The following is a 7957-nucleotide window of genomic DNA, read 5'->3' as shown; positions in this document are numbered from 1 at the left end:
TAACTATTTCACAATTGTAATAAATCATATAAATGATTTATAATAATGATAGTAATATAATAATAATAACAATAATAAGGTATAATATAATTATTTTAAAATTCTTTTTTTTTTAATAATATGCTGTAGTTTTTCTGTTATAATATGAAAAGGTTATGTTAAAATAGTTTCTCATTAATGTTTTAGCACAGAACTCAATAGCGTTCCCGCACAGAATTTTAATTTTATTTCTGAAAATCAATGTTTTTAAATCATCTTGCATTTGTAAATCATTTTCATTCCAGGGTTGAAATTAGTGCTGTTAAAATAGCTGTTTTATTAAAATGCTACTAAATTGTTGAAACATAAAATAAATGTTAATATTAATTGAATTTTAAAAAAAATCCTAGTCAAAAGAACTTGAACTTTGAAAACCGTGCATTTCTTAGTTTCTATCATTAGAAATTATGAAGTTTATTGTTTTGAGGAATAAACTTCACCGGAAAATGTCATAAACTATTACCCCAGCAAACAAAAGAATCTAACATGTGTTTAGTTTCCAGAAAAAAATTTGAGAAATGAAAGTTCTGATCATGAATCTCAAGTATTAAGTGTAGGATTAATATAGACTTCGAATCTAAGATATGATTATTGATGTTTAATTATTTTAAGTTTTAATAGTAAAATTTGCATAACATTGAAATATAAACATAAAAAACATTTTGAATATGAACAAAAACTTCTTATTGATTATGAGAAAACATGAATATATATATATATATATATATATATATATATATATATATATATATATATATATATATATATATATATATATATATATATATATATATATATATATATATATATATATATATACCCAACAAGCACACGACTTTTGGGCTAGTGAAGGGACAATGTCGGCACGCCTAAAGTGCCATTACGGCGGGCTTTTCATCGCCGTATCGGTTCCGTTAATAAAGTGAAATCTGGGCCAGAATGAGGGCCAGTGCATGGCATTTCAGGCAAAGCGACGGCAATCGTTGAAGGACCGGGACTATTTTGTTGCCTCTGGATTGCTTTGCCATTTTTGCCTGTTTAATACCGGGGAAAAAAATTTTTTTCACAGAATGAAGAGAAAATTGCCGTAAAGGCTTTTATTGTACCTTTTGTTTGTCTTTTTTGCCTTTTTATCAAAAGCTGAATATGTTCACTGGCACACGTCGTTGCCTCGCTTGCCGTTAAGGCACCTTAACTGTTGGCTGATTAGAAAACGTCTATGCCGTTTTCGCCCGTATCGCACCTTTATTTCAGGTGCTTAGGCGAACTTCTTTGCCTTATTTGCCGGTGTATCACCCTTAACTCACCTCAAACTCGGTTCAATAGAAAGTTTTAATGCCGTCCTTGCCGGTATCACACCTTTATATCAGATGTTTAGGCGAACTTCTTTGCCTTATTTGCTGATATACCACCCTTAACTCACCTCACACTTGGTTCGATAGAAAACTTTAATGCCATCCTTGCCGGTATCACACCTTTATGTTAGGTGTCGCGGCAATTTTTTTGTCACTTACTTATTTATTAGAGCTCTCCTTAAATTTCAAAGACTTTTTGCTGCATGTTGTTGATAATAATTCTTATTTAAGGAACATAAATTGTTTTCTCGTACTCTGCTGATATCAGCTCTAGTAATTTATTGTATTTTAACTTTTTATATTGTAATAAAACAATAACTGCCATTACATGCAAAAAATTTTATGCTAATATAAAAAGCGAAATGGTGGAAAAAATTGTTTAATTTATAATAAATTATCATCCAATGAATCTTCTTACATAATAAAATAAATTTCTTTTCTATTTCATTTTAATCAATTATAAATGCAATAAGTTAAAAGTAGAATCATATAAAAACATTGTGTGTTTAATTGAGTGTTCACATTTTTTTACACATTATGAGGTAAAATTAAATAAAAATTTTATTCTAAGATAAAACATATTGCGACTTAATGTATAAGTTATTTAAGTTATGGAAAAAAAATGAAAATAATTATGTATATTAAACCTACAATTAACTTTTCTTGATAGAAACAAAGCCACAGCCCAGTCATTATTCTTATTTTCAATATTATTCATATTTAATATTGGCTAACTTTCCATTCAATATTATTCATATTCAATAATAGATAAACAAGACATATCATAAATATTTTTAAATATATATATATACTGGGTACCTGTAAATAACACATCAATTTCTATGATTTGAAATAAATAAAGCTGGAATTTCAATATGAATAAAATGCATAAAATTTAAAATAAAACAGGACCTTAAGAAAAGAATATTATTTTATTTCAATATAACAAATCAAAATACAAACAAGTACATAAGTGTACAATAACTTCTTTATAACATCCTATTTCAGAATGAATCTAGTTTTCCTGCAAAAAAGTAGCCAATTTATTTTACAACAGATTTATTAAATAATATGTACAGAAACAAAATATCTAATTAATTTTTGACGCATTTTAATTCTGGGTTAAGTTATAATATCAATTAATTCTAACGATTAAAAAATACTTTTATTGATCCCAGGGAAATATTCGAAGAAAAATTCTATCCAATAATTTTCAACAATTTAGTTTTTCTCTTATAAATATCATACGTTATAGAATTTAATAAAGTTGCTCAAACCACCTGGGTTTTTTTATTATTTACTAGCGAGCATTGATTGTCACAAAAATAAATTTTAGCTGATTGTAACAAAAGGTAATAACAGCACAAAATGAATATTCCAGCTTGTAATAAAACTAAGTATTAATTTTATAAAATTCCATTGTACTTTGTAACATCTATTGCAAATGTGTAAAGTAGCGGATTCATTTGGATTGAAAAAATTGCAGCATCAAATATTAAAACAGCTATGAATAATATCCTATGAATTAACGAAACAACCTGGATAAAACTTCTCTTTACAGTATTATGAAACAATTAATTAGTTTAAAAATAGAGAGAACTATGATTGACTTTAAAAATGTTAAAAGTGGTGACCAAACTTCATTACTGTAAACTCACCTGTTATAAACTATTAATTTTTAAAATGCTTCCCAACCTTATGCTTCCAATGCATAAGTTAGAAAACTAATTGAAGCGGTATATATCGCTTAACAATGCTTATATATTGCATTTTGTAACTACAGATCAATCTGTTTAATAATTGAACATAAAAATGCATTTTAAATAAAGAATTTGATAGCAAAACTTTAATATTTTTTAAATTAGAAAGAATACATTCTCACCAAAATAGTTTGTAGCTATTAATATGTTATGTAATGTTAATATTTTTATTATTTAAACAAAATTTAACTTTTTTACGATTAAGAACTATGAACGAATTTTTTACTTTAATATGTGAAAATATTTTAAGTTTATATAAAATTAAATTATTTAATTAAAAGAAATTTTAACCTCAAGGAAATAAACAATCTAAAGGTTTTTAAACATGTAAAAAATATAAGAAAATTTTTTTAAGATAGTACTTTTAAAATCTGAAAATATGTTATTTGATTAAAATTTCTATCAATTAAAAAAATATATGATCCTTCAAAACTATACTCCATTAAGTATTAAAAGTCATAAGCATAAGCATAAGTTATTAAAATATGCGATAAAGAGGAATGATTTTCTACATTTGTAATGAATTTACAAACTAACTAAAGAATATAAATTTTATGCCATCAAGATAGGTTGGTTTAAACTAAACGGTTTTTTAAAATATTTAAATTTTTTTATACATAAAAAATTTTAATTTGAAGAGAACCAGTTGAAAAAAAAAGTTGAAAACCAGTGAAATATATATATATATATATATATATATATATATATATATTAAGCATTATAACAGTACATAGCACTTAATAACAGCTATGCAACAATTTTTAAATTTATTTTATAATAAATTTTTACTTTTAAATTTTTAATATTTAAAAATTATGAAAAGAAATTTACATTAAAATGACATGTAAGCTATGATAAAATCAAATCATTTGACTAAAAAAGAAATTTCCCTCTAACAAATCAAGAAATTCTAGTATAGGCATAATTTTTAAAAAAACAAGCTGAAACTTTTTTAAGAAAGTAATAAATTTAGGCGACTAAACAGATAAGATTTTAGGAAAGTACTTTTGAAAATCAAAAACAGGTATTTTGATTAAAAAAATTTTAGATTTAAAAAAAAATATATTTCCTTATAAAATTTTTCCTTTAAAATCATAAAAATTATTTACTAATAATCTGAAAATATTTTAATACAAATTACAGTCGAAGAAATTATTAAAATTGCAGTTCTACATATAGAATGTGAAGTAGATTTTCTAATTTTGCTATGAATTTGTAAAATAGATTCCACAAATTATAGAATGGGTACTACTGAGTTAAAATGTAGTTTTATCATGTTCTTACCTTTTCTGTTGGTTCTCGTTCATTCTAGTTCTAGTACTCAGCCATTCTAGTTGATTCACACTGTCGGAATTTCCGGACTTTTCATGAAAGGAAGAAAAATAATTAGAATATGAACATGGAAAAAACTGTTAAAAATCAACAAAATAAAAATATTAAATTGAAGGGAAAAAAACTGCTTAGAACTCATTTCTATACAATAAGTTCTTTTTTAAATTTTGTTCTCTAATTCAAATTTAGAAAAGGAATAAGATATGAATGGAAAAAAAATCCGGCATAACAGACATAGAAGTCTATTCAAATTATAGATACTAAAATAGACCAATATATTACTTTTGTCCGGGTTACCCTTAATTTTAGAAAAAAAATTCCTTGCCTTTTCCATTATAATTTCAAAAAATATTTAGATAAATTTTTTGTACTACATAGTAATCATCAGAAATATATGTACATTCAACCGTCAATTAAAGTTACTTTTTTTTTACGGAAAATATGCTTTTCTAAAAATAAAATTTCAATAGGTGAAAGTTCAACAGGAAGAGATTCAAAATAAACAACTCTATAAATCTTAAGATAGAGAATGATATAATATATTAAGAAAAAGATAAATAAGTTTAGATAAATAGTAAAATTTGCACAAGAACTGGAAAAAGAGCTAGAAACAGAAAACTTAATTCTATGAAGAAAGAAAAAATATTATGCTGCAAATATTTCTATACTTAAAAAGAACTTTAAATTTATTTCCACAAAAAAATATTCTTATTTTAAATAATTTAAAAAAATGCAAATATATTGCAGTAGATTTCTTTTATGGGATAATAAAGTAGATTTTTATCTTAATTACTTTTAACCTCATTGGCTACATAGTGTTAACGTGAATTTTAGAATGAATTTTATTTCAGGTTTATTGCAAGATTTTTTTCATGTTTTGGCCGAAAATTACTTCATTCCTGACAGTTCCAGCATTTCTGTTTACCTAAAATCAAATTTCTTGTACATTTTGTACACAAAGATATGGGCCAAAAAATTTTTTTTTACCATTCATTATAAATGTAACGTTTAATATAAATGTAACGTTCGTTATAAATATAAAGTTTTTCAAAAATATGAAAAAAGTTTTAAAAGACATTTTAAGAAAATGCTTTTGCAGATTAAATTATGCGTTATTTATTTAAAAAATTTAAAAATGTCTTAAAAAACATACTTCAATAACAGTAAAGTAATTTCCTAATTTTATTAAAAATTTAATCCTAAATTTTACCCTTAATATAAAGATTTGAGATGTTCTTACCTTTCATCTTGACCTTTCTTCCAAAAGATTTTTCTTACAGTATTTCCATCCATGCAAAAAAAAAAAAAAAAAATATTTAACATTAATAAAAAGCAATTACAAAGCAACAAAAGCAAACTTAGAAAGACAGTTTTTCCACTTAAGCAAGTGTGAGACGAGTTTTAGATTGTTAAACGTTTTTAATTTAAAAAACTCTGATCAGAAAATTATTAAATTTAAATTATACGATAAACTAATAAAAAATTAGAAAATGTTAATACCATTTTTTTTCAGAAGTTTTATTTGAAACAAAAGGTGAAACGAGGCCGTCATTACATAGTCCTGGTAAAAAATGACTACCGATTTTTTTAATAAATTAAATAAGGTAATTAAACTAAGTAAGTAAATTAATTTAAATAATTATTAAATTAAAAACTTTTTAAAAAAATAAAGAAGCATTTGATTTAAATAGCTATAGAAAATCATTTTTCTATTGTTAGGATTAATGGAACTTATAATTCATTTTAAAACTAAAATGGTAACTTACATGCTAATCTTACGAAGAAACATTCTTGTAGAATATAAGGATTAAAAAATATAATTACTAAAAACTAAATAAAGAAAATAAAAACAAACTATTTGTGAAAAATTAATAAATAATAGTGTACTGAAAATATAACATGAGCTAAAGAATAAAAGTTTACTTACTTGTCCTTAGTCTGTTGTGTATCGCATTCCTGCAATAAAACAGAAAGGAGACCTCTTTTGAAGTTGACCATTTCCATTATTTATCCCCTTTTTTTCAAATTTTTTGGCGACCATTGAATCTTTTGGCGTCTGGGGTAAGTGGACCACCTGGTTGAAGAGACTTTTTCTTAGAATCGGGGGAGGGGGTTTAAAATGCTAAGCTTTCGCTTTCCCCTCTCTTTTTCCCTTAACTTGAAGGATTGGAAACAAGGTCACTTAAATGATTCTTTTTAAAAATACGTGTCCTGTGATTTCAGACAGTAAAATGTCCTCAAATTAAGATCAATATTCATTTTTAAATTATTAAAAACAATTTCTGGTGTTATAAAGGAAAAATAAATTAAATAACAAAAACATTTAGTTAACTACCAACGATAAACAAACTCTCGAAATTAAATAATTGCATTAGGTCAAAACTTATTTGTATGCTTTTTTTTTTTCAGAAAAACTTTAATACTTCTACACTTGGAAATAATGCTTACATAAATGTTTTGACTTGCTGTGCAGAAAAATAAAATCCTGTTTCTCTATAAGATTAATATGTATTATTAATATATATTATTAACTCTTTCTATTAAGGAATTGTTCCATGCGAAAATTAAAAAAAGAAAAACAGGGAGTCTCTGACTCCCCCCGTTTCCGATCACCTACCCGCGTAATTGTTTCACTTAAATCCTTGTTTTATTTTTTTCCCTTAAAAAGCAATATTTTAAACTGAAACGCTGAACATTTTGCTTTTAAAATGTACAAGTGAAGTAGCGTTATGTAAGAATGTTTTGTTAAAATGCTAATCGTAACGAATTCGAGGACTACCTCAACTTGAAAATTATCATCTGCACTTTAAAGAAGATTTGACCTAAGGAATACAGATTGTGTATTAGAACAATAAAACAAGAAAAATTGCTGAGAAATTATTTTATTTGTTGACGAGAATTTTAACAGTTTAAACTGAGAATACTTTTTATCGTTAGGTTTATTTATTTTTAAAAATGTCAATTTAACTGTTAAGATTTATATCTTGCAACATGCAAATTCCTCTCTCTCTCTCTCTCTCTTTCGCTACTCTTAATTGACAATTCAGTGCGAGCTTACAAAATTAAAAAAAAGGCAAAGATCTCCTGACGAAAAAATAAATTTTCTGCAAAAATGAATAAACAGTCAATATTTAAAATATACCTGAAAAAATTCACGAATGAACACTTAAATTAGCAATGACTTTCAAATAAATTGGAATTCGAAAGAAAATTCGTTTTAGGTTTACATATAAAAATGTTTTTTTTTTTAGCTCATCGAATTTTAACTGCATAATTACATTTAAGTGGAGAATACGAAGAAAAAAATTCGGTAAAATTACGGAACTGTATTGACATTTCTGGTTTAAAAAAAATAAAAAATAACTTGGGTAATAAAATTAAAATATATCCTGTATTTAAACCATTTATTTGATAAATTTTCTATTCAAATTGTAAGGGTTTAACAGAAATTCTGGTTTTCACAAATATAGT

General features: G+C 24.8%; 1 long non-coding RNA gene across 1 annotated transcript; it reads right to left on the bottom strand.

Moving 5' to 3' along the window:
- Positions 1-2307: 2307 nt before the first annotated feature.
- On the bottom strand, positions 2308-6270 carry LOC147807015 (uncharacterized). Its single transcript, XR_015435450.1, has 3 exons — positions 5727-6270; positions 4439-4515; positions 2308-2418 (listed from the first exon to the last, which is right to left on the bottom strand). It is a non-coding gene; the product is annotated as an uncharacterized LOC147807015 (long non-coding RNA).
- Between the last annotated feature and the right edge of the window lie 1687 nt (positions 6271-7957).

The sequence above is a fragment of the Parasteatoda tepidariorum genome, chromosome 7 (assembly GCF_982258835.1).
Source record: "Parasteatoda tepidariorum strain Cologne lab strain chromosome 7, Ptep-v5.0, whole genome shotgun sequence".
NCBI lineage: Eukaryota > Metazoa > Arthropoda > Arachnida > Araneae > Theridiidae > Parasteatoda > Parasteatoda tepidariorum.
The sequence above is the reverse complement of the archived record's forward strand: the minus strand, read 5'-3'. Positions and strand labels throughout refer to the sequence as shown.